Source organism: Lasioglossum baleicum, chromosome 7 (genome assembly GCF_051020765.1).
Source record: "Lasioglossum baleicum chromosome 7, iyLasBale1, whole genome shotgun sequence".
In the NCBI taxonomy this organism is placed as follows: domain Eukaryota; kingdom Metazoa; phylum Arthropoda; class Insecta; order Hymenoptera; family Halictidae; genus Lasioglossum; species Lasioglossum baleicum.
Window position 1 is genome coordinate 14,142,298 of NC_134935.1, and position 27,568 is coordinate 14,169,865.

The 27,568-nt window shown below is 42.7% G+C and overlaps 1 protein-coding gene and 1 long non-coding RNA gene across 2 annotated transcripts in view; both read left to right on the forward strand.

Moving 5' to 3' along the window:
- LOC143210748 (uncharacterized) overlaps positions 1–24,786 on the forward strand; it is a 40,911-nt gene extending 16,125 nt beyond the window's left edge. Inside the window, exon 2 of the long non-coding RNA XR_013009334.1 lies at positions 1–24,786. This exon is cut by the window's left edge and continues 15,491 nt beyond it. This is a non-coding gene — a long non-coding RNA (uncharacterized LOC143210748).
- Positions 1–26,340, forward strand: part of Sano (CABIT domain-containing protein serrano) — a 213,747-nt gene extending 187,407 nt beyond the window's left edge. The window contains exon 7 of the mRNA XM_076427888.1: positions 24,794–26,340. The gene's annotated coding sequence lies outside the window, so the exon portion shown is untranslated. The remainder of the gene's footprint in view (positions 1–24,793) is intronic.
- The last annotated feature ends 1,228 nt before the right edge of the window (positions 26,341–27,568 follow it).

Here is a 27,568-nt window from a genome sequence, read left to right on the forward strand (position 1 = left end):
AGGGTTCCACGGAATTCAAGAGAGAGAGAGAGAGAAAGGGCTGCAAGTATCGCTCGCAAGGATTCCCCCATGGATTCGCGAGAGCCGGCCGCGTTTTTGCGAGGAATAACACGGATTTGCTGCAACGGCAGCGAAAGTCTGAATAATGCATGACCGTCCCGGGGGGTATGACGAAAGAAGCGGAAGGGCGTAAATGATTTCCAGCCACTAAACCGCGGATTGTAAGAGCGCCGGCGAGCAGCATCAATAAAATAACGAATAACGCGTTCCCTTCGAGCGTGCAAAGGTTCGCTGCAGCCTTGCTGCGTATAACCGCCGACCTTCGACGGATTCCTGCATTATGCTTTGAAACTGAAGGTCCGTGACACCTTCGCGAAACACCTGAAGAATATTTCTCAAAACTCAAGAGGAGACTCTCGTATGACATTTAGTAAAAGTAAGCGACTTTTATGAATTTTTTTCCAGAAAATTATTGACAATTACGTTTCTAGACTATTTATAAATCAATCATTTAAGAAAATTACTTCCTAGAATACAATTACAAAACGTTAGAAACGGGAGTAAAATTTGTAGCCTTACTTCTAGTTAAGTAGAACGGAAGGACAGGGAAAATAATTTCTGCGAGAAGGAACAGCCGGAAATCAATTGTTGGAAGGTGTCTGTGTACAATAGTCGATGTCTGGCTGGTCGAACGCTCAGAAACGAGGAGAAAGTATCCAGAAATCGATTCCCAGGACTACAGTCTCGCGGAGAAATCAATTTCTACGCGGAAAGCAGTGCAGGAATCAATTTCTAGGACAAAGGGAGCCAGAAATCAATCTCTCCGAAGGAAACAAACGCTATTGGCCGTCACGGGTCTGGTTCACGGTCCCGTCGACGCATCGTGAACAACGTCGATAGTTATCGAGGCGCGAGCGGCCCGTTACGAGCGGATATTACGCTCAAAGACGCCAGCGGCATCGATTAACCGATTAGAATATCGATTAATATCGACGCCAGGACGTTATCACCGGCCGATCGACCGCAGCTGGGCCCTCCTATAGCTTATAGGAGACCATAGGAGGGCCCCGCGGACGAAGCCGCCTCGAACAACACGGTAGGAGGAAGTGCAACGCTATTATTGTATGCTAAACAATATGCCATATACGAAAAAGCAATTCACCCGCGGCGCTCCGGGAAAATAGCCGAGCATTCAGGTTTTCCTCCGACGTGCATGGTTTTGCGAGACCTCGAATCATCCCGCGGGATCGATGATTAACGTGCTCTTGAAAGGTTGAAGGACGCGCGCGCCTGCTCGACGATCGTATATTTTATCGTCGGATCCTTGAGAGCGGCTCCGTAGAATTCGACTTTGATTAATGCGCTCGGTCGAAGTGAGAATTTTGGTTGACTCGTTCAATGGGGTTTTGATAGATTCATTCAGTAGAATCAAAGATTTCCAAGGATACATTCAATGGAATTCAGAATCTTTTATGGATTCATTCAACAGAGTTACGAATTTCGATAGATCCACATGCGGTGCCACAGTGATCGATTCCTCGATTCTAGGTGGACAAAATGGTAAATTTGATCAACTTCAGATATCTTCGCTGCCGTTCTATTTTGTTCAATTTATTCGATATATAACGTAATATTTCCATTGCACGTGGTTATTACGGCGATAATACGGTGCTAAAGTTTTGCCTGTGCGAAATACTATAAATAAGCTAATTCTTCTTCATCGTATAACTTGTTTGTTTGTTGTTTAAATTATTATCTAAAAAATGGAGCGTGTAAGCGAAGGTAAGTATTTCATTTTTACATATCGGTATAATTTTATTTTGCCGTGTAAATCATATACAACAGGTTAACTAATAATATTATAATATTTAGGAAGAGGTCAAATTGTATAACTCATTTTGCCGGACTCGGCCGGACTTGGCCTCTTTTATAGTTTTGAAGAATACTTATTTCAAAACAATGATACTAAATATCGTTCACCCGTTTTGGCCCGTTAGTCATTTATATCATTTTTTAGAAAAGACATGGAGTATGCCACTATTTCATGTGGCATTGAAATTGACGATAGAAAGTTTACAGAATATGCACTTCAGACTGCGAGAATTACATATGACAATTATAATTTAGAATAATTTAGAATATCCACACCTTTGTGTCATGCACATTCCTTATTATAATTTTGTAATTTTGTATTATATTTTTGTAGAACTTTATCTAATTTTTAAATATGAGTTAAGATTAATTCTTTCCATTTTGTGTATTGTTTATTCACGTATTTAAACAAAAACTATAAAATATTTAATTTATGTTATTTTCACAAACGTTACAATTAATTGTTATATTTGTCCATTTTAAATAAATGATATAATTCGTTTAAATTCATGTAGTTTTTATACACTTGCCATGATTTCTGAGAAATAAAGCGTTATTATTACAAGAGAACACGAAAATTTGAATTTTGTCCACCTAGAATCGAGGAATCGATCACTGTGGCGGTGGTGTAAACGTCCGCCGCCGTTCATGAACATAAACGAGTCCAACGTTGAACAATTACATTTCTGTTCGAATAATCTCGTAGATTATCGAAGGGCTTCTCCTTGGGGTTAATAGTGAAGCACCAGCATCTATCGCCGAGGGTATTACAGCGAAATAGGATTTTTCCCGTGCTCGTACCCCATCAGTTTTTCTGGTATCTCCGTTACACTAATGTTTAAGTATAATTACAGGCATCGAGCGGCAAGTGTTACGGCAATTTCCATACATCACTATAACGCGTCCGCGGAAACGAATCGAGCCAGCTAATTTCTAATAAGGAAGTGTTGAGAGGCGATCTCTGGTGGTAGTCTCGCGGAGGTAAATAGAGGGAAGCATTTATATTAATTGAACGGGGAGGTGAGTAGGGGCGACACACGTGTGTGTGTGAAAGGGAGAGAGGAGAGGATTCTCCGGAGAATGTCACAAAAAATTAGTGAAGGAAGGGATGGGAAGAGAGTCAGTGGGCAGGAAATTAAGAGGAAAGTGCGAGAGAATCCAGGGGGAAAAACGACCGGTTCGGACGGCCACGGGGGGAAATAGACGTAGGCAGATGAGAATTATCGAAGGAATGGGTGGAACCGGGAGATTGGGATTGGTTCAAACTCTTGGAACAGCGTTTAAAGTGTAAAGCGTCCGTTTTCTTGCTACGGCCGGTCCAAAGTGCTCGGCCATCGGCTTATGTTACGCTATACTGATCCCGGTACCACAAAAACTTGTCTCGAATTCATTCGAGTGGAGTTTTCTTCGTTGCGTCTCGCGTTTTACGACAGTGTCTACAGGCCGATTCACGATTCACGGACATCGATGCGTAGATTAATCATCGGCGCAGGACCGGTTCTGTGGCACGAAGAAATTTTCATATTAATCAAACTTAATGCAGTCTTCATTTCATTTACGTCGGACAACCTTTCCGAGACGCCCTGGAAGAATCTATCTTCCACAGATTGCCAGAGGTCCTATCAAAATGGGAACTTGCACGAAGAGCAACAGTACAAGCATTATTCGATTCGTTCTCTAGACTCTAGAATAAAGAGTTTTGATGAAGAATGTGATCGAAATTGTTTCGTGGAGTAAAATGTATTCTAATTGTTTGTAAATAATCCGTAAATTCACAAAGAACGAACGACAACGTGATGTTGATCGTTTCGAAAGAGACCAAGGCGATAATTTATCTGTTTATCGGGTTTTTAAATCTAACAGCTTAACTAGCACGGAAACGTGTTAAACAGAACAAGAGTGTACCTTAATCTGCGCGCACAATAAATACCGAGGCTGTGTTACAACCGCTGTGGAAATGCTCGCAACAGTTCGCGGAATGTACAACAAGTTTTGTAGCTTGTATATCATTCAATTAAATGAGATCTGCGCGATCTATTCGAACCCGTGGTTAACCCGCTCGGTACAGATGGACTGGTGCCCTCGGGTTGAAAGAAAACTGACATTTCGTCGTTCGCCGATTCAGCTAACATGCTCGTTGTACAATTGTTTCCACTCTTTCCAATCGCAGCGCTTTATCCGACTCGTTCCTTGAAATGTAAATGAATTTTCTTTAACATATCACAGATGAATGAAATATCCTTCTAAAAAGTGAAGATCGTGTTGCAAGAACTATACATAGATTAGTGAAATTTATAATGCTGATTGTTCGGCGCACGAGTTAAACAATTCTCAAAATTTCGACGTACCATATCTTTGTACTCAGATTTTCAAGTTTTAAACACAAAGTTAAATAAAATTCTGTCGGAATTTCTGCGACATTTTCATTTTCCAAATAAAAAGTCCAATTGTAATCGTTTCGATAAAGTTATTGAAAAATAAACAACACATATACGTGTATATCCGCGATTTAATCATTGCCCCTTTCTCCTTTCATCAACTCGCTTCAAGCAAAGAGTAACTGCAATAAATTCTTAAACATTCGGTAACAACTCAGCTCTCCGAAAAAATTCCCATGTACACCACACAAAAACAGACCGATCAATCATAGAACAAAAGCAAAAGCTCGAGTCTCCACGATTTTATTCAGAATGAGCCTTTCGAGTTCCCAGGAATGGGCAAGATCAGACTCCCAGTTCTCGGGCGTTCACGTTTACACGAGAACCATCGATCGCACTGTCAGAACGTAGATAATAGTTCACGATCATCGAAAGAAGACAACGTCGTCGTAGCACCGATCGTCGGCCGATGCCGAGCAATTCGCAATTCGCAATTAACCGCGCGTGACGCGCGGGGCCCGTATCTCCGCGAGCGCGTTGCTAATGTTCCGTTCGATTTTTATGGTCACGCAATAGTTTACGAGGCTCTCGTGGCTGCGCTCGAGCCACGTTCGAGCGGATCGCGCGAGCGCGCGCTCCTCGTAATGCACTCGGCTGCATTCGCTCTCACGCGGCTCTCGCGCTTACTCGCTCGGAAAATTATCCAGTAACCCAGTGACACTGTGGAAAGCGGCGCGCGCGCTGCCTTTCGATCCGTTCAAACCTTCCCCACACTACTAAACCGATTAAATTGATTCACAATCCATACATTCTGATCCAGGAATAAAAAGTTCCTGTGTTGCTGAAATCCCTGACATTATTGACCATTTTTATTAAAGAAACTATTCGACCTATCAGTTCTATAATTTATGTATTTGTTAACGTGTGTTTTGAAGAATAAGCAGGATTTTTTTCAACCCAAAATATTCATTTCCCTTGGAAATATAAACGTTCAAGTGCATGTATACACAAGTACACCTTCAGGTAAATTGTCTAAAAACAACAATAAATTTTATTGTACATGGCAATATTTTTATATAACGTATCTGTACAACCTTGTTAATCCATCCGTAACAACAACTTCATGCAATCATGTTCAAAACGGACCTAATATTCATTCTGTTCTCCGAACGTGTTAATAAAATTCACGGTACCGCAGGTTAATTAATGTAAAGTAATTAAACGTGAGCGAACCGCCTCGATAAACGCTTTCGCTACGCAAAGAGCATTAGCCTCGTGCTCAAGTTTGCTAAAATATTTGCATCCCCGGTCTCGTAGGCAACATTCGCTTCGTGAGATCCGCAGTCTAGTCATTCCTGCCGCGTTTTACGAATGTCCCCGAACTTTTTGATCCCTCTTCCTTAGCCCTCCGGTTGCCTGTAATATTCTTTTGATAGTCGCCGACCAGCTTCTCACGGGAAGCTCGCATTGAATTTCGTTCTCCGGCTGCTTCTAATAATCTTTTAATGGTCCCAAGTGGCTCCTGATGGGATCTTCGCATTGATGTTTCGCTGTCTGGCTTCTTCCTCGGGCCTCGTAATGATTGCAACTTAGCTTCTCGTGGGACCTTCCTCGAATTCTAACCATCGCGCGCTAATCTCTCGCTTGCAACTTTTAATCGTCCCTCCTAATGAAGCATTACAAAAATTAACGGAGGTTAGAACAATTAGTTTTCTACGCGTGCGGTGCCACCCAGCAGATCCGCTGGTTAGACGACGCGCGACGCTGAGTGTATACCAACATGGCGGCGCCCAGTCAAAAACTGTGGAAATCGCTGAAATTTGAAAACACATAACTTTGTACCCCGTAGATCCCTAAAATTAAAACTTGGATTTTCGACTTTTTCTTGATAAAATCGACAGGAGTACATATATGGAAAAAGTTAACAATTTCTGGTTTCCTCAGATGAAGTTTAACCCATTTTTCAGACGGACTGCTTTATAACTTCATCTCCAATTTCCAACAGGATTTTCAATTTTAATGTTCGAGTTGAAATATTGGGTTGGCAAATAAGTTCGTTCGGTTTTTGTGATTTATTCCAATGTAAAAAACCGAACGAACTTATTTGCCAACCCAATACTTGTCAACTTGGCGAGGTCCATCTAGATTTTCTAAATTTCCTATGCTCTAGAAATCATTTCTGTGTATATAGAAACATTGTTCGCAGGTTACAGTAATTTTATGGTTGTGTAGCTCCCAGTTTCTAATGCGATCTTTCATTTTAATATTTAACTTGAAGTATTGTCTTCATGAAGCAGAGTTCCTGAATTTTTAGCGTTCTTAAAATAACCCCCGTCTATGTGGAAGCATCATTTGCAAGTTTCAGTAGTTTTATGGCTGGCTATAGCAGTGTAGGAGCGCCGTAGTTTGTCTTGGTCCGACGACTATCTTCATCTACCTTCAACTACTACAGTTAGTCATGCTCCGAAGGGCAGCCTTGTCTAAATACTAGACTGCACGGTCTGCGGAGCATGCTTCGCCTATCCAGGAGTCCTTACTGCAACCTGAAGGTTATGCCCATCCACCGAAAACATCGAAGCTTCTGTCGGAATTTCATATACACCTAGCATGTGTATAAAACGAGACACTATACGTCTCTTCTGGTTGTTATGATTTCCATAGACGCTATAAATAACAGCGATCCAGGAGCAAAGCGAAAGAGACCTAAAGGGACACCGTTAGGCTAGTTTAATCCTAACGGTGCCACGCTATTGGAAAACTACCGATCGGTCGCGGTTCGAGTCACACTTTCGCCGGGATAATTTATCGTTGGGAAATTATGGTCACTCGATCCCTGGGAAAGCCAAACATAAACTCGCATGTGCGATTCAGTTTGCAACTGCTTGTTCGATCATTGAAACGTGCATCGAATGTCTGCTTGAATTACACGCAGGATTGTGTGTTTTATATTAAGGCTATGGAAAATATGTTGCAGAAGAATGTTGCGACATAAACTGACGGAAATGCACCAGTGGCTGTTGCATAACAATTTTTATATGCATTGTTCTGATACGCATTTATCACAGAAATGAGACAATCGACTTATAAATAATACGAATTTCCTTTCATATTTTGCACGGTAAAAGAAATAAAAATGGTCACAAACCATATTAGTGTTTTGAAATGCAATTTAGCCATGTGCCTTAAAAAAATGGACACGTACAATATTGGTCGAATAAAGTAATTACAAATCACGTGGCGTGAGTCACCCAACATTTAAACCTGAAATATCGTTGTTTCTAATGACGCAAGGAAATGTCCAAGGGAAAAATATTCGCTTCAAAAACATTTTTTTTCAAATCACTGCAACATTAGGGCCCATAAAAAGACAAATTCTCAATATAATATATAAATCCAATACAAATATGTGTTCAAAATAGTGCTTGCTAGTACTGAAACATTTCTGTAAAGTATTGTCTGAAGGTCATCCGAAGGTCAACATATTAAAAATCCTGGAACCTCTCTTTTCATTGGCTGCGCTGTTATATTAATAAAAGTAAACAGTTTAGTACATAACCAACATCATTTAATTCTTCCAATATCTCTGCAGGTTCGTATTCGACCGATCCATTTTTCCGATAAATGCGTAAAATCCGCTACGACCAAGCATTGTGAACGCAACATCCTGTGCTCGCGAACAACGCTCGCGGGAACCGAAAGACGCAAGCGTCTGCCTCGTTGATCGTCCAATAATGGCGAGCTGATGGGAAACTAAATCGACGGAATCGCCGGAATGATGGTGTTCCCAAGATTGCTCAATAGACACAAATTAATAGGAATATCAGGCTTCCGTTCGCGTAGCGTGTAAAAACCTCGGGGTACGATCGAGCGACGCGGAGCGGAGCGGAATGGTGGCAGCGCAAAGCGGAATGGAAGCGGAGCGAAGCAGAGCGTCGCGATTACATAGATGCTCGTCATCGCGCGGAGGACGCCGGGGCCTCAGGCCCTGAGAGAGAGAGAGAGGGGGAGACAGAGAGTAGGAGAGAGATCGTTTAATCGGTTCACCGGTAACTCTCGCCGCGGTAAATAAATAACATTGTATTACACCGTCGCCGGGCCCGGTGTGTGTTGCTAGAGCCGAGGCACAGTCGAGAGAGCCGGGTTCCACATCTCACGGAAGACGAACGAACGCGGGGATCGTTTTCCCAGGCGTTGCACTCCCGTTATCGTTATCCTCTCACACGTACGAATGCGGGATCGGTGAGCGGCGCCGATCCTGCACGCGTCCAACAGCCATAGGGCGAGAGAGCTGGAGACTGCTTCGAAATGCCGCGTTACGTCCTAACGGTGATCGATTTTCCGGGACGTGGGGAGCCGGCGATACCGATCTACCGATCTGCCCGATCGATAGTCGACTAAGTCTTTTTCGCTGGTACTCGTGCAAATCGATTTGTGGGAGCTACGCTCTGTGATCGGTAACGACTATTTTGTGCATTTATGATAGAGGGGGTTACCTAACGCAAAGGAAATAGAGCCTGTTTGAAATTGTCGCGGTACAACCTAACGGTGATCGATTTTCCGGGACGCAGGGAACCGACGATACCGATCTACCGATCTGCCCGATTGACACTCGACTAGTTCTTTCGCTGGTATTCGTGTAAACCGATTTGTGGGAGCTTCACTTAGTGATCGGTAACGACATTTTTGCGCATTAATGACAGAGACGTCTACCACAAGGGAAATAGGGCCTGTATAAAATTGTCGTGCTACGTCCTAACGGTGATACCGATCTACCGATCTGCCTTAGACAAGTAAGCCTTACAAAGTAAGCTTGTAGGATACTCACGCGTGAAGCATGTGTTATATAACCAATCTCCTCCTACACTCCACAGGAGTCTGGTGGGGAGGACCCAGGAGTTTTTTTGTTAATGGGGTAGAGGAAAAGTTGTCCAGGCCTGTGTTAGGCGAATAGCGACATCAGAGTATCGAATAAATATAAATTTTCCATTTCCCTTGGGAATCGATTGAATACAAAACATTTAAAATTACTGCAGCCACGGAGGAAATTGCACGGCGGGGAGTTAGTAAACACTGAGGTGAAGGACAATGCAGCAACACTATGCATTATTTTCCCTACTGTAGCTGCAGGCTCGGCCACAGGCTTGAATCGGAGCGAAGCCTGAAAACGCTGGCGTATTTGCAAATATAATTGCACTGGCTCCCCGTCGGATACGGGGTATTTTAAAGGGGCGATCCGAACACGACCAATGATAGCGGATGGGATTATTACGGTGATTCCTTAATCGGCGCAATTAATGGGTGGATCGTTCGAACAAGAAGTATAAAAACCGTGGAAGAAATTCAAGAATGACGAAGAAGGGGCCCCGCCGCGTCGACGCGGATAAATATTTCAAGCCGAATCGTTTAACGACAACCGTCCCCACCGTTCAGCCACAAAAAAGAACTGTTTATCGTTAAATTACTACCGCTATTACGAATTACGGGCGGGCAGGAGCGGTACGCCCCATCGGATCGCCGCGCCGCCGGAAGCTAAGCGCATTAATTAACTGTCCGTGTATTCCCGAACGGATCCGGCTCTCTCGATCCTCCGCCGCGGAATGGCTTCTGATGTTGTACCATTTATGGCGGAAGCGTACGGTGTATGTATACTCTCTTTCTCGGTGAAATCCGTTTTACGATACACGGGGAGGAAAAGAGGCTCCTCTGTCTACGTATTTTTTAGGGGATCGGCGTAGGGGATCGAGGATGCAGGAAGCTGCCGTGCTAAGTACCCTGCTGATTCAGAGCCGGCGAGTGTCTGGATCGCGTAAACGGTGAATGGAACGTGGATGATAACCGTTCATCCTCTTCGTACCATCACTTTGTTGTGTTTTCTCCATTTTTATCCGGCGATAATTTTCCGTGGAAAGTTCTTCGAACGTCCTTCGAAATCCTTTGCAGAGTCGTCAGATCAGGGGAATTGCCTCGAATCGAGGGGAAAAGGTCACCCTCCCTCTGTTAGTATCAGATCAGTCACGTGACGGTGTGACACATGCGCGGCAGAGACGGAACGCGTCACGTGACCGTGCCGTGGTGGAGGCGTGGAGGACTCGATCAATTCTTTGGGAGTTAATCCGTTGCCTTGAACCTTCTTTTTGGCATCGAATGCCATTAAAATCACTTTTAAATGAGGATCAGCGACCCGTAGAGACTTAGACTGTCCTCACAATAAACTCACAGGTTTTGTGAACCCTTTTATTCTGTGTTATTCAGGATTTAATAACCGCTAAACCAGAAATAAGAAACTGATACTCACAAATAAGCGGATTACATGGGACAAGGAGCCATCGTTCAGGACCACACGAAATCCAAACAACCGTGAACGAAAAAAGGAACTTTAAGATCTTCTGGACCAACCGGTGGGTCGTGAAGTGTTTTCTGGGGGGGGGGGGAAGAATCGCTGCAATCCTTTTCAACCCTTTAAGATAACATTTTTTACAAAATAAAACTTGCATTCGAAAGGTGAGAAAGCCTTCAGTGAGAGGACAAAAAGACAAATCTGTTATTGTCATCACACCAATTTCTGCAAAGTATTAAGTTGGATTTGTAATTGAGAAGAATTCCCAAAGAAACATTTGTGTACGCCCTCTACTTTTCAAGATATTTAAGAAAATGTTGACCACCAACTTCGAGGGCTGTTTTGACCCACTTAACGTGGATGGTTGCCCATAAAAAAGAAATACGTGTCAAATATTTTTCCAAGAACTATACCTCACATAATTGAAATCGGTTTGTCCTCGAAAAATGATTTCCTTCGGATAAGTTGGTCAAGTCGAGTCAGATAACACACAGTGGACCCGACTGATAAAGCGCGCGACATATTTGAATAACTTTTAAACCACTAAGATATTGCAATGTAAGAACTGAATATTTAAAAACATAATTCCTTCGAGGAATTATTCGTAACGCGTAAATAACGCGACGCATATGATACGGGACTTTGTGGAACTTGAAACATATCGCTTGTTAAAGGTAAGAAATTTATTTAATTTGTGAATTAAATAAAAATAAAGAATGTATTTCATTCAATATTTTTTTTTAAATACATTATGTACCACAATTACCAATAGGAGATATGATTTCTTATCAAGAAAGAGTGCTTTTTATTGTCGAAAAAAATTCAGGACAAAAAAATTAAACATGGCTGTCGGGCCATTTTGAGGAAATTTGGGGATTATTTGGTGAAAATCGATGTTTTTAAAATGTTTAACAGCATGTGTTGGTTTCAACTAAACTATTTATTATATTTCATTAATCTTTTACAGTTTCAAAAGTTGGTGGACATTTAGACATCGATAGCAATTGAAAACATATCGAAATGTGGAAGTTGATTTTTTCCTAAATGTCGCGTGCTTCTCCAATCGGGCCCAGTGTGCGGTCGCGTGTCAATTCTTCGGAGGAATTATTTTTTTAAATATTCAGTTGAAATTCCATTGCAATATCTTTAGTGGTTTAAGAGTTATTCAACCATGTCGCGTGCTCCTTCAATCGGGCCCACTGTGCGACAGTTCGTTATGATATCCTGAATCTAACAATCGCAGTAGGGCTCGACCGGGTAACTAGGACCACCCAGTATATAAATAGGATCCCGCGTACGTATTCGTCCAAGTTTCTCCGTTCGCCGGAGCGGCGAAGGTCACAGTTAATCGACCGCGAGATACATAGTCACTCTGGTTACAGCAGGAAAAGTAACGACCGCTATAATTGCAGCCCTTCGCTTCCGTTTCAGGAACGAGAAGCCCCGGATAGCCGGCGCGCGCGTTTACCGGCGCGCTCCCGAGCACCGCAGAAAATTCTAGCGCAAGTTTATCGGCTCGGAATTATCGTTACGCCGATTACGTTAGTTCACCGGGAGAGGGATGGGAGACGAGGGGATTTCCACCACACGGTGGAAAAATATCGAGGCGGTTCGTTCGATTCGCTGAAATTCCAACTGATTTCCATTGGCCGGGAAACGATCCCCGAAGTGGAACGAATCGAAAGTGAAAACGCGAAGAGGATCGAAACTTCTTGTGCGTGCCGGAGCGATAAAACGGGAAAAACAAGTACCATCGAGCGATACACTAGTTTTCTGCGGAAAAAAACACCGTTCGTTCCGGTTCGAGGTTCTTGCGGAATAAATTGCCGCGGAGCTTGTGGGGGTTGGAAGAATTCCTTTACGGCCACTATTAAACGGATAAATAAAATTTCTTCGATTCATGATTCAAATTAATGTGCCGTTTTAACGAACGTTACACGATTTTTCGAAGAATTCATCGGATCTTGTATTCTCCTGTCGTGCCTTCAACGATTCTTGTTAAATTCAAATTAAGGTTTCATTTTAATCAATATGTTCCGTATAAAATCTAAAGAATGAGTCGTTTGTTTGATACACTCTTCATCCCTTAAAAGTTTGACAGACTCTTGTTAAATTCGCGACTTAAATTAATGTTTCATTTTAATGAATGTACCGAATAAAATCATCTACAGAGTGGATCGTTTGTTTGATACTCCTCTCATCCCTTATAAACTTGGTAGATTCTTGTTACATTCATGATTTCAAAAATAATTTTTTCGTAGAAAAATAACAAAACTGAGAATACAAGTTAGAAAGAGAGAGTATAAAATAAAGAATAGAGAAAAGAATTTCTCATAGAAAAAATTTACATTGAAACCAGGGCTCAGTTTCAGGGGAACAGCGAATTCCTAGATCAGGAAAGCAGGCTAAGAAAGGAGCATCGGAGGTTAGCCCCGTTGCACAATCAACGGGAGCACGGGGGAACGAGGGAAGCGATCCCCCTCGAAATTAATTAGAAAGATGCATTGCACCGGCTCCAATTAAGTTTTCCCCGGCGACAATGATGAATAGCGGTAGGCGTTTATTGCGGGCAGCGCGCCGATTATAAAGGTCATCGAGTGAAAGTACGCGGCCAATTAATACCGATCGATGCCGCGGTCGATCCACTTCGATAATAATTGGTGCCCGCGCGAAAATCCTTCCTCGTGATCCTGCGCAATCGGTACGTGACCATCTTCCAACGTTCTTTCGTCTTCCTTGTACGCCCTGCTCGCGAACTGGCCCAACGGGTCACTCAACTGTGATTGAAAACTTGCAAAACCTATAGAACACATCCCCTCTTTTATCACCCCTTTCAACTTGGCACTTTCAATTCGTAATCTTGATACAGCAAAGCTTTGATCTACGAAAAACGCTGGGATGGGTGCTGTTTCTTAGATCGTGTAGATCAATACCAGACAGTAAAAAATGAAAATGAATAATATATTCACTTTGCTTTCAACACACGAGGTTTAGTCGATGAACAAAATGTCTTCCTCGGTTTAGAGTTCACAAAGTGAAATATCGAAATGAAACTTATATGATGTTTTGCTATGTAAGACAGTTGAAGAGGGGTTCTTAACCGGAAATAACAGACTCAAAACAACAAAAGAAAGGTCTCGAAGGGCCGCATGAAAACGCAGGAACAAATGGCACGGAACGAAAGCCGGAGAACTGCGAACTGCACGGCACGTGCACGTAGGCGAACGACCAGGTAACCTGGTGCATATGTCGACCATGCCTTCGTCCCTTCGCACGTTGCACAAAGCGCATTGTTGCAATCGGTCGACCCAGATCGCGTGCGGTCGAGCCGAGCCGATTCGATTCGAGCTGAGGCGAGTCGCCTAACCGTGGACCTTTTTCCATGGACGGCCGATTATCCTATCGCGAGCTCGAATGCTCGAATCGCACGCGTCCCGTGCCCTTCGATCTTCACCTTCGAACAGCGTTTTCTACTCCGGGATCATGCTTATCTCGCCTTGTACTTTGTTGCCAATTGCGTGAGGCGTGATCGTTCCACGCTCGCACAACCGGCGTGGTATGTACACCTCGTTGCGATGCGTTTGCCAATTTGTTGGCTATTCGGAGAATAAGCAGTTATTTTTTCTGCTGAAAAAATACTCCGCTCTCTACTATCTGCTTCAATACTATGTCCAATACTATGTTTTGGAATTTTTTGGGAAGAAATTCAACCATATCACGAAATCTCTAACCCGATATTACGCGAAGAAAATTTTCAATAGTATAAATCTTCGAAACGATTGTACCTATCAAAAAATTAAACACACTACATTATGTACCTCTTGAAACCATGCAACTTTGGTATACAACAGTTTTTTGTAGAACGCACACTTTGGAGGTTGTAGAGTGTAGAGGTATGAAACAAGAAAAATGAATATACACGGGTTAAAAGAATTAATATTGACAGCAGTTCTCTAACGTTTTTAAAAGAACATAAAACATTGTTGAATGAATAAAGACCAAAGTGCCCGGCTGTCTGTAAAATAGTAATTTATTTAATGCTAGGTTTATGGAGCACTAAAAGTGACTATTTTACATTGTAAAAATAAGAAGAATGTATATCCAAATTTTTAGTAATTTTTTAAACAGTATAAGGAAGAAATGAATTTGTTGAATAATTTCTCAAGGATGCATCAAAGGAATTAATATTGACAGCAGTTCTCTAACGTTCTTGAAAGAACATAAAACATAGTTGAGTGAATATAATGACGTAAGTGCCCAGCTGTCTGTAAAATAGTAATTTATTTAATACTAGGTTTATGGAGCACTAAAAGTGACTATTTTACATTGTAAAAATAAGAAGAATGTATATCCAAACTTTTAGTAATTTTTCAAACAGCATAGAAAGAAATGAATTTGTTGAATAATTCCTCATGGATACATCTTTACATTCTTCATAAACATAAATTACATCGAATGTTAAGATATTGAGCAGGCAGTCGAACGAACAGTTGCGAGAATGCAATAAAATCGAAGCGATTCATTGAATTGAAACAAACGGAAAGTCAAAGTTTATCACGGTTATCAAACCGATCAAAAGCCTCGGTTTCCGTTCCCACGAATTTCATTGGCCGATAAGAGCACCGAGAGAGGCGCACGGTCAGCCAAGATTTAACTAAGATCCGCGTATTAGTATGCCCGACTAGTATAACATGGTAGAGAAACGGTACATGGGACCGCGACAAAGGCCGCGGAGGTAACTTATGGGTATGAACTCTGCAAAAGGACTTCCTGTATGACCTCTGATCGGGAAACAAGGCCGTGGCCGCGAGCTGGGTCGATGCACGAGCTCGATGGCAAGTGCGGAATATTCGAATATTACTCGGGCGACTTGTTTTTATTCTGGCCAACCACCTTGAACTTCGGAGGCTCGAGAAAATAATAACAACAGCGGTTAGACAACGCAGAGATTGTTTTTGTGATGAAAAAGTATGTTCCAGAGAACTAATAATACTTTTGAATGCTTAAGTCGATCTCTGTATTAACAATGAACGTGCTTAATATACAAAGTATTTCCATCTAATCTAACCAACTTTATCTAATAAATTTTTCCTTGACAAACCTGTACGAAGAACCGACTTTATCGAAATGTTTAATGATTTTTCATCAGACCATCTTCTACACGTAATTACAACTTGAAGGAAAATGAAGAATCTGTAATGGACAGCAAGCTTTTACAAGCAGCACAAAGTTCACCGTGGTTATTCGGGAAGAAGTTTTGCTGGCATGGCTTCTTGGGCATGATAAACGGTGGCAGGTACAACAATGGGTTCATTACCGAAAGTTTGGGCCAGCCTGGGCCCCCCTGGCGGAACTTGGGCTCTGCGAACGGGTCCAGGTCATTGGCCTCTGCACACAAATGCCCAGCACACGGCAGCTGCCCTCGCGAAAAGTACACGTGCACCGGAGAACGTGTACCTTTAACGAGAAAAGCCTCTTGCAATCTTTGATCCTCAAACTTAAGGGCTCTAGTCAGCCCTTGGACACAAACTGTTAAATAAAAATAGACGTCAGAACATTTTTCTAACGACCACATATCCTACATGAATGTGCTCAATTACTACTACAATTTGCAAGTTACACTTTAACATTAGGTTTACGTCATTTTTAATTTATAAACATCGAGATTGTAAAGATCCATGAGGAATTATTCAACAAATTTAATTCCTTGGGTATATACCAAAATGACTAAAAATTTGGATGGACACGTTCTTGTTATTTTTATAAATTAATGTAAAATGTATCTTTGCGGGGTAGATTAAACGACGTCAAATTCAACATCATTTCTAGATTGCTAAGGTCAAGCAAAGTATAAAATGACGGCTCTATAACATCCTTGTTAACACTAGACAGCAAAGGCTTTCGACAGTTTTATTCGACCTACAACCAACTCCATTCAAATCTTGAAGTATCTTCTTTTTCATTCCATTGAAATCTTTAGATTCAATTTTCTTTTACATTCCATTTAAGCCTTTAGTTATCAATTTTCTTTTACTCTCCTTTCAAATCTTGAGGCATCAATTTTCTTTTACACTGCATTCAAATCTTCAGCCATCAATTATCGTCCACATTCCAACCATACCTTTAGATATCTACTTTCTTTCATGCTTCATTCAAATCTTTAACTATCGATTGTCTTCCACGCACATTTAAACCCACTTCATTCAGATGAATGCCAATCCTCTTATTGCATTCAATACAAGTAGCTTATCATTTGATAATGTCTGGAATTCAACATCATTCTGTTCCCACCTGTTACTATAACCATTTGATAAAATAAAAAAGAATTCTCAAGGTCAAGCTTACTTTTCAACTTCCAAGGGTCCCGCCTTAAATGACACGTTTATAATTCCGAATTTAAATGGACTCAGAAGCTCCCTCAATACCAAGTGTCCAGGCAAAATCGCAAAATCCTGACATCAACAAATTGAAAACTACCCAAACGTCAAAAGCAGATTCTACTAACAGACCAATCCTAAATTGCATGCTCAGCATTTTCAAAGCAGACTAAAAATCCTGGCCGTCAACAGACAGTCTCAAACTAGATTTATAGTGGTCTCATCCGCGGGACAGATCGCAGGACAGTCTGTCGACCTGGAAGACGCGATACAGACGAATCCTCCGAAGCTGACGAGCCGAAACACTTGGTAGATACGGTCACGGTAGTTTCTCACGAGGCTGTTTCGCAGGGCTGCCTCTTCGCAGTTACCCCGTCGTCGGTAGAAAGGGGATCTAGCCAGTTAAATTTGCACATCGAGCCCGTTTCTGTTCCCCGCAGCTAGGAATAGCATTTCAAGAACATTCGCCGGTTCAACGGCCGATCGTTTGCGGAGCCCTTCAAGCCTTGGCAGCAGCGGAGGAGAGCACCGGGGCGTCATATCTTAGTCAAGGATCGTCTCAAAGGAAACACTTCGCTTTCGGACTGTTCGCGATTGGTGAACGCTCGCCAATCACGCTGAAAACCGTCGCGGCTCGTAAAGACGCGGCCTTAACATAATATTGCTTGTGTAAACCGGCGTAAACTAGCGTAAACTAGCGTAAACTAGCGCAAACGAGCGCAAACGAGCGTGACGCGCGGTCCGCAAACAAAGCAGACCCGCCAAACGGCTTCTTCGTCTTCTTTTCACCTGTTTTGCCCGAGTTTCGCGCGTGCCTTCTAAATCTTGCTACCCCTCACGTCCCAGCCTTGTGCACGATGAGAATCCTCTGGTGCATCTGCAGCGGAATCGTTAATAACGATGGTATGACAAAAAGAATGTCTTGTTCGTTGCATACACGGTGTTCCGAGAGAACATTAATATTTTCTTATGGTTAGGCGACAATATCGTCTGCCAAATTATATAAATAGCAGCGTTGTGGCTAGAGGAGCCGAATAATTTGTTTCAATTTTTATATCGGTCAACAAAATTTTCTACGACAGTAACATTGTACTTCCACAGATGTAAATAGAAATCTGTAGCAACTTTTTATAGCGACGATTATTTAATAGAGTTTGAACTTCATAATTCATTAGAACATTATTCAACAGTAATTTTTTTGTCTTGAACTTGCAAGCTAGCTCTGGAAATTCTTTTTTCACCCATGCCGGAGCCCGAATCCATTTTTACCCTTATTATTCGAATCGTCATTCACTAACTTAGTTTTTGGCGAATTAATTAAATGAACAGCATCTGCGATAGAAACAATAGGAAGATTGATTCCTTTGCAAGAAGTAGCTTCAGAAAAATGTTTCAGTATACTCTTTTCAGTAAACTCACCCAAACTTTGTCATAGGTTCATAAAACGCGCAGTCTAATCGTAACTCATTGACAACTCAATAATCGCAAGACAGATTCCCCGTCAGAGTGAGTTAACTCGAAGATGGATGAACTCTAGCAGACAGCAGTGTCTACAATAGAAATTTGATGAACCCATAAAAGGGTGAAAATATTTTTCGTTCGGAGGGGAGAGTCTATTGTGCATTTTTCTTTTTTGGCTGAAGATAATTTGTCCCAGGCGTCAATGAGTCGTGGCCATTGTCTCTGGAACCGCGAGCATCCGTCGACAAGTGTTTTAACAACCCATTTCGATCGCAGTTGTGGCTGGAGCATGCACACGTACATACAGCGAGCTTCATAAAGGAAGTCCTTTATTGGCTGTTAATGTCGACGCGTGGCCACAAAGGTGCACGCACGCTGCAATCGGCCGACAGAAAAATACGCTCTCGCTATTGTCCCAGTGCCGTGGTGCCCTTACATTCGAGTATGAATATGACTACGATGATACCCGCAACGTGTGGGACGCTTTGTTCCTCCTCGTCGGTCTGTCTCACCCTGCAGTGGCGTAGGACTTGCATTTCAACCGATCGCCTTTCATAGGTGGGACCCTGTTCATGCTTTTCACCATTAACCCCCTACACTACAACCTTTTTGGATCTACAAGCATTAGAACTTTATGTAATTTATTGAATGAAAAAGAAAATGTTGTGTATTGGATCATTGGAAAAATTCGTACCCTATTTCCTCAAGCCCTTCTCTAGAAAAGGTACAATTTTTGTAATCGAAATTTCATGTTATCCGTCTCACACAATTCCAATATAAAATAATAAAATTCAAATAAAACATCACGATTCAAATTAATTTCCACACCTGGTCACAAGGGCTAACATCGAAGTCAACGAATTATACCTTTCAAAATTGGAGAACACCTTGGGGGATGATTTGAGGTATTAAAAAATTCGCGACATAAAATAATAGAATGTAAATTCAATATAAAATAATACAATTCAAATAAAACGTCACGATAAAAATTAATTGCCACACCTGATCACATGGACCGACATGGAAGTGATTCAATTATACAATACCTTTCATCTAAATATGCAAAATTGAAGAACACTTTAGGGGATGGTTTCGGGCATCACAACTGTCAGAGTTGAAAAGGTTCCTGCGAATCCTCCGTGTTCCTCCGAGCGAAAAAAATGTCCCACCAGTAAATGACGCCGCGAAAACACGCGCCAGTCGGTGACATTGTCTCTGAAAAAATGAACGTATGCACGCCCATTGTGCGAACCCGAGCCGCAGAAGAGTTTCTGTTCGACCGTGTGCGCGAGCTTGAGAAATACCTACAGTCAGTCTCATAATTGATGGCACACACTTTAAATCAGAAGCTACAATCTTTCTGCCAAGCTAGATAGCTTAGTTTACTATATAATATGTAATGAACATTTTCGAAAAATTGCGTTTAGTCTGAATTACGAAGAAAATAGTGAAACCTGCTCTTCACAGTTTTTAAAATATCTTGTATAGATTCATATAATATAACTTCACCTGAGGAAACTAGAAATTTTCACCTCTTTTTTACATAATCCCAGTTTCAATCTTGGGAATCCAGCGGTTCGAAAGTTATGCGTGTGTAAAGGCCAGCAATCTTTACCGTTTTCGACAGATAAGGGCGCCTCCATATTGGTGTATACTCAGTGTCGCGCGTCGTCTAATGAGCGGAGATGCTAGGTAGCCCGAAAACCGTAGGAAACTAATTGTTCTAACTTGTGAAAAATGAATCCAAGTCGTACGGTCCAAAGAAGTTATCAGCTTTTTGAAAATGTCCGAATCTTAATGCCTAGGTACCGGTGGATTTCTGGGGGAAAAGAATGAAGACGCGAGCGAGACAAATGACATGGAAAAATGTCATTAGCACTTTTTCCAGACCGTTCGGTCCGCTTTCTATTTATAACGCCTTCGATCGCTGCACTGGCCGAACATGATCGATCGGCCGCCGATTATTAATAACGACGCCAAGGCCGCTGTCATCCCGGGGTACACAGGGTTCGCACAATTATGGCCGGGTGAAATATTTCATCGGGACTCACGTAATTGCCGCTTACCGGTCGGAGTGATAAATAATTTGCAAATATGACCGACACGGCGCGCGGCTACATTGTGCTGGTTGCTCTCAGAGGCGGGAATCTGCTCGCGGAGTCGCCTTGAGATTTATCGGGCTGCGTCTGTTGCCAAAGTCGACCTCGAAAACCGGCGTCTTTTGTCTCGCGTCGTTCCCTCCATCTATTTTTCTGCCAGGGGGCAAGGAATGATACGAGAAAAATCACCGATCGCCGAGCAAGCACTCTATTAACCCGTCTCTCTCCTCCTCTCTCTCTATCTCTCTTCTCCAGTTCGATCATCGATCGGAAATCACACGGCTCGATCGGGAATCTCCGCGGCGCGGCGCGTCGGGCGCGGCGTGATGTATCGATTCAATTTGTCGAATGAACTTGTTGTTGTCGGGCCCGTGACGGGCGAATTTGTTAAACGTCCCTGCAATTAAAAGATTATAGATTGAAATTGAAAAAGGGTCTCCTCGTCTCCGCTGGATTCGCGATTAAAAATCGGCACGCCGCAACCTGCAATCTTCAGCGACCACCGGATCTCTCTTTCGGTTTCTTCATCCTCTCGCGTTTTAAACCGTGGAACGGATAGAACAGGAAGGAATAAATTAACGTGCGGAGGAAAAACACGGTCCAAGGAAGACGGAAGTTTCAGGAAAAAATGGAATCGGCTCGAGGAACGATTGATTAAAACGTCCAGCCGATCGGGTTTTTAGCGAACGAATCACGAGCAAACGCGCCGCGCTAAATCTTCGCCACGTAATAATCAGTCTGAAGGCTCGTAATTCTTAACTGCGAATTCGACGTGGATGCTGGGAAGCTGAGACACCAGCGGGAGGCGTGTCGCGCAGCCAGACAGAACCGGAGATCATGGTCTGGAGACGCGTTTCCTTCGTTCCTACCCATTTTTTCATCCCCGCGATTCGTCCGTCCTCGTCTCTTTCTCATTTCGTTCGACGCGTTTCCTCTCTTGATACCAGAACGATCCGCGTTAATTGTCTTTTTCAGCCCTATTTTCCTCCTTTTGGCTCTCCACCCCTTCATCTAGAATATTGCAGTCCATTAATTACGTGGGGATTGCTGATTTTAATGCGCTTGCGCGTGCCGACTCGATTGCTCTGCTTTTGCCGAGATCGGGATAAAGATGAGGGATCCAGAATTGGGATTTAAAATATAAAAATACATATATTTATAGTACGATAATTACCAGTAGATAGGAATATCTCGATATCTCTTATGGTTCAAAAGTTATAGTAAAATGTCACCGAATTTCTCGATTGCGTTTCGCGATTGCAATTCAAAAAACACCAACGAGGCCCGGTGTTTAAACCGGCTCCTTTACTGTCCGCTGGTCGCGTAATACATGAATACATGATTCCAGCGCTAGAATTGGATCGTTAGCGGGATGATTTACAGGAAAGGTGAACTATGGTTGCTCGTTCATTTCATTACCTTGCTTTGTTTTGGGTTCTACAGATTCGAGAGATAGGATGCAGTTTCTTAGCTTCGTTATTCTATTTTACCACAACCCCTTCACGGCTAACGTCATACTAGATCAGGCCCGGGCAACTTCTTCCCTGCTGTCGTTTCACGACTCCCACCACCAGTGTACCGGTTCCCCCACCGTGGTTTGCCTCGCGTGATTGCGAGGATACGGTCTCTAATCTCCCCACTCCTTCTACAATTCACAGGAATTTGGCCGGGGGGAGGGTGCAGGAGTTGAGAGTGGAGTGGTCTGCGGCTCACGAGCCGCAAGTTGCCCAGTCATGTCCTAGATCACCTTCTAAAGCTGTGTGAACATAACGAAATGGAGGATCACGTCCATTCGAGCGTCTGGATTGCTACCAGTGCCACAAGATCCGCAATCGAGGAAAAGGAAAATGATCGAGGGGACCTCGCCGATGGGACGAGCACGCGAGCCTTCGCTCCTAGGGCTGCCTTGGTAATCGGCCCTCGGAGCGCACCAATAATTTGACGTAATTTAATAAACGCGACCCTGGCTCCGCGTGCGTACGCCGCGCCGGGTCGCGCGACTATCATTACGGACAGTTTGATCGTATCTGGCCAGTGCGTAATGATGATGCACCTAGTCACTGCACCGCTGCCCGCGCCAGCGCTCGATCATCGGTCATGCAAATTGCCGATGCAGAACGTCGGACGGCCTTCCCGATTCCGATGCCCACATTCCGCTCGTGGGAAACAATGCCGCGAAACACAATCCCCCACGAATCCTAGAACTCCCCCTATCCCAAAATGGCGAACTATGAAACACCCTTTCGACCTGGCAATCGCGGTTCTGGAAAAAGTAATTGTGACTATTTTATCCTCACCACTGACGGGAACTCCCGAGTCGTCTTTTCCTCCGTCAACAGATTTCGATGGAATTGAGTGAACGAAATCCTCAAATGAAACGCAACAAAATCATCGGCGTTAGCCGGTCGATGTTAGCCGGAAAAGGTAATGGTCGAAAGAGGAGAAAACAGGACGAATTTGAAACCCAATAGTAGATTCCGTTCGATATCTTCATCCCGGGTCTGCCTCGACGCTCGTGGTGAGAGATCGAGCAACAGAGCCATGAGGTTAAGAGGCTGCCGCGTTTCTGCCCTCTATCCGGCAACCCTTAGGGATTACGAGTGCGGCGGATGGTTGGTAGTCTAGCAGCAGCATCAAACAGAAAAATTATGTATGCGCCGCGGCGGGTAGTCGAGTTTTCTCGGTCGGTAGGATGCGGCTTGTCGGCCCGACCCGGCCCGGCCGGTGTGCATCGCGTTCGCCGTTATTAGAAGCGCGTTATTCTGCCGCCGCGTCGATATTGCGTATCGGCGGCAATTAACGAGTGATTTTAATTGCCCGCATGATACATCGCGACAATAATATTCCCGATTAAGGCGTTCCGGCTCCTTTCGACAAAAAAATATCGTGTCTTTTACACTAATCCATTTTTGACTTTTTTCTCATTAAACACGTGGGAAAAAATACATTTACATACACCCAGAAGGGGTAGTGTAGGCCTCGGAGGACACAGGTGGTCGGTGTCCCTAATAACCACTAAAAAAACCACTCGTCTAGGACTGATTGTGAGCGCTTTTGCTCTCTAATGTCCTTGAGGACAGTATAGAGGCCCCGCTATTTGCATTTCTCCTAACTGCCTCTTTCCCCGGACTCCCTTCCACTCCTGTTCTTCTGTAAAAAATCAACTTTCGACCTAAAACCTGTCGGACGTTTGTTTAAAAAGAATACAAACCCTATTCCTCTAAGCTCTCGTTCATGTTTGGAAGTGAAAGACTAGATAGAGATTGTAAATATCGTGACCCAAGCTATATCATTCCAGCTTTTCGATTATGTTTCTTGTGGTACCCTCCATTTTTCCAGTAGGAAAATAGAGAATTGAATACTAACGATAAGTGTACCTTGTGAACTAGGCCACTGTGAACAGTTGCTATTGGCAGCCATTACACTCGATTTTGATGCATCACTCAAATCTTCGCGTCATAGTTCTTTATTGTCCAGAGTTTCCCCCGCATTAGATGGTATATACAGTTAGGTCTCTTTTATTGCTTTACGGCTGACGTGTGCCACATTCAACGACGAAAGAGGAACCAGTCCTCAAAACTTGGGGAGCCCCTCTGCGATTTTGGTACCGTTGCTGACCGGTATTCCCGGATTCCGTGACTCAAACAGAAATAGGAACCATGGTCTAATTGAAACGAAATTGTCGAATCGCTTTATCAGGATAACGGAACGGGTATGCGGGGTTTGACATAGTTCTCGCTGCCTAGTAACCCGGTAAACTGGTCGAGGAAGCACGTTGTGTAAGAGTTCGTCCAAGTACGCTAACATGTATCGTCATTACCCTACAATTTTAAAACAAGCATGTAATCGAGATTGAACTCGCGTGTTTCAAATTCTTCGTCGGAATAAATGATCTTGATTTAGAAGAGAGTACCTCCGTTTGAATTACTTGATTTACCTATGATTATATTAATTAGCACTATCGGTATTCAGTATCAGCTGCTATTCATATATTTGCCACATCGATTAATTTGACAAAACGAAGAGTAGAATAAATTGATGACGTTCACGTTTTTAAAAGATTCGATGACGTAAACCTACGTCAGTACAGTTCAAACTATATGGTGTTTAGTGTAATTTTAAAAGTTCTTCGTTCTAGCACCTATTATAAATTCAATTTCGTGATTTGAAGCTACGATTTTAGTGCCTGACGGGTCCAGCGTTGACCACGAGCGTAATTATACGAGTTGTGCGACACGAGGATTAATTGAATCGTCTTATTCTTTTCAGATTCGAACCGACGAAGGGCTGAAGAAGGCAAAGAGCGGTCCGGATGGGGCGCCATGGATCTCCGATGTCTTCGACTAATCAAAACACGATAGCCAGAGCTCAAGCGACGACGGACGGTCCGTCTTAGATCCCACCACTTGTCCCTTTAATTAATTAACCGCTATTCGAACCTGGAGGGTCGCGCTTCTCACGCGGGACATTTTCAACGAACCACGAGAATCAAGAGTAGAAGAAATCAGGACATACCGACACCAGCTTTCTGCGATCGTTGGCCGGCGAACTCGGGAGAAACGTGTTCGCATAGATTAGACCTAACCCGACACATTTCGAAAAAATACGCGTTTGAAAGCGAGATTCCGAGTGGAAACATTCGGGAATACAGCTGTAGCTACTTTCGAAGAGTTCGAGACATCGAATAAATAATCTGCTGACTATAGCGATAAACAATATTAATCATCTCGAATGTTTCCAAAATGTTCGCAGCAATTATACGGAATCTGAGAACGGAACCTCCTTCTTCAAGGTGGCGGCGACAGCGGCGTTCTTTCCGCCATCTTGAAAGGGTGCAACATAGTTTTCGAATCTGGTATAATTCTATAATACGTTAGATTGTCCTGAAAGTTCATTCGTTTATTATTAATGCGCAGCGAATTAAGCAGTGTTTTGTTAAGCAAACAGCGCGGTTAAGAAAGTGAAAATAATGTAAGGTTAACGAATGATCGCTTGTTAATTGTTTGGGACAAGCTAATGTTTGTTATTCTGTGAGAAGCTGCGAACAACGAATTCCTTGGATCGAAGCTGCAGCGCGCCCGGAACATCGATGTTAATCGCGTTAGGATACGATACAGCGAAGCAGCGGATCGCTCGAAAGAGAAAAAGATTAGAGTAGGCGATGTAACGGAGAGATTCGAAGGATCTATTCGATCGAGGAGATCGCACGCGATCGCGTAGAGGACTTCATAGATCACGAGGGAGGAAAAAGGATAGAAGAAAGCAACGCGAAAACCGTCGATTCTCGGTGCATCGTCCGGCTATCTTAGAAGAGCAACGCATCGCGTTGGAAACGCGCCGTTAGCTTAATCTACTAGGGAGCGTAAGTTAAGGATACGAATGCCATAATAATGACCAATTTTTTGTGGTTGTACTTAAGTCATACTTTTACACTTTACTGTTTACGTTTAAGGCTAACTAAATACCGTAAGTTGCATCATATCCCATTAGCGGAGCGTCTTGTATCGTGTTTAAAGTTTAGGCCTCTGTTTCATTCTCTCTCATTCTCTCTCTCTCTCTCTCTCTCTCTCTCTCTCTCTCTCTCTCTCTCTCTCTCTCTCTATTTCTTTTGTTTACTTCGATGGTTCCGGCGGCGAATGATTTTATGGGCGATCGTCGACTTCCTCGATGCATCATTCAGATAAGAATTTCAACATTTCACTCCTCTCGCGTTACGGAAAAGCTCGTGAATAATTGTAATGTCTGTTTTAAACGCCATGTCCTTTTGGATAGAAATTTTTGTTGCCTATACGATTTATAGTATTTTATAGAACCACTTTTCCGAATTGTTTAATTTGGCTTCCAATTTTGTCAAATTGAAAGAATCTAACATTTTCGATTTGTGCTTTTATTTGAACATACTTGAGGTATTCAAGCAATTTTTAACGTTTTGACGATTTCATGGTACCTACGGCTAGATTAGCTCAAATTTGTTTGAGAACAACGTTGATCTTTTTATTAAACGTAATATAAATAGCTAATGATCTGAGCTGGCTAGTAGAAAATACGGACCCAAGACCAGCCATTCGAGAGTTAATATAATTAAATGCTCCGTTTTAAACTTTGAACCAAATCGACAAATTCGAAATCGTTTCGGAAAAGGAAAAGTGGGACTGTAAAATGACATAAAACAGAAACAAAAATGTCTTTTGAAGATAAAATCGAGATAAAAGCAACAAATATTGGATTGTTTCAAAAGTTCTTTGCCGTACGATACCTAGAAGCAGTTCGTACGATTAGAACGTATTCGTCGTTATTAATTGCATAGAAGAAAATGAAAATTTATATTTATTATATACCTAAATTTAGTCCAATAGTTTTAAGAAGTAACAATATAATTTTATTTCTGTTCGAAATCTCAGGAGTCTGACTCGATATACCGAGAATCATTAAGAAATAATTAACAAACACATAATCATGGAAGAATGTTCAGAAACCTGAAGCAGATTGCGAGAAGAACTTTTGGAGCAGCAATATTGTTCGATTTCATGAATTGTGAACCATTTCGGTCACTGATTACGATTTCAACAATTTTAGAGAGGTCGCTAGCGACTATCAGGTGTAAAGAGATCGTCTAGCACGAAGTGGCCTAATTTGATTATAAGTTTATTGAATGGCAACGTCGACGACGTCCTCCGACAGCCGAGATTGCGTGAAGGAACTACGTAAGGAACTGTTAATCGGAAGTCAGGTATCGAGACCGCCTGTCGGTTAATGGTTCTGGCCAGACGACGCGCTCTGGACCTTGGTCTCACTTTTGTGATTATTATTTAAGCTTATATGTTAAGCATACGATAGACTAAGTTAGACTTACCACAATATCTTGAACACTACTCAAACTCTCGTCCATCGTTCTCCATCCGTCCCTGTGTTTCGCACAGCGTTTCGGATCGAATTCGAGCGAAGACGAAAAAACGGGAACGATTCCGTGCATTTATACTTTTACAAAAACTGTCCGAGATCATTGAAGATTATGTCTCCTCCGACATGAAGCGAAGCGGAACC